Source organism: Oncorhynchus keta, chromosome 10 (assembly GCF_023373465.1).
Source record: "Oncorhynchus keta strain PuntledgeMale-10-30-2019 chromosome 10, Oket_V2, whole genome shotgun sequence".
In the NCBI taxonomy this organism is placed as follows: domain Eukaryota; kingdom Metazoa; phylum Chordata; class Actinopteri; order Salmoniformes; family Salmonidae; genus Oncorhynchus; species Oncorhynchus keta.
Window position 1 is genome coordinate 6,844,861 of NC_068430.1, and position 334 is coordinate 6,845,194.

Consider the following 334-nt stretch of genomic DNA (forward strand, 5'->3'; position numbering starts at 1 on the left):
TGAAGTGGAAATGTCTAGGAGCAACAACGGCTCAGCTGTGAAGTGGTAGGCCACACAAGCTCACAACATCTGTCTTCGGTTGCAACACTCACTACTGAGTTCCAAACTCTCCCTGGAAGCAATGTCAGCACAAGAATGGTTCGTCTGGAGCTTCATGAAATGGGTTTCTTGGCCAAGGAGTCACACACAAGCCAAAGATCACCCTGGGCAATACCAAGCACAAGCTGGAGTGGTGTAAAGCTCACCACCATTGGACTCTGGATCAGTGGAAACACGTTCTCTGGAGTGATGAATCACGCTTCGCCATCTGGCAGTCTGACGGACTAATCTGGGT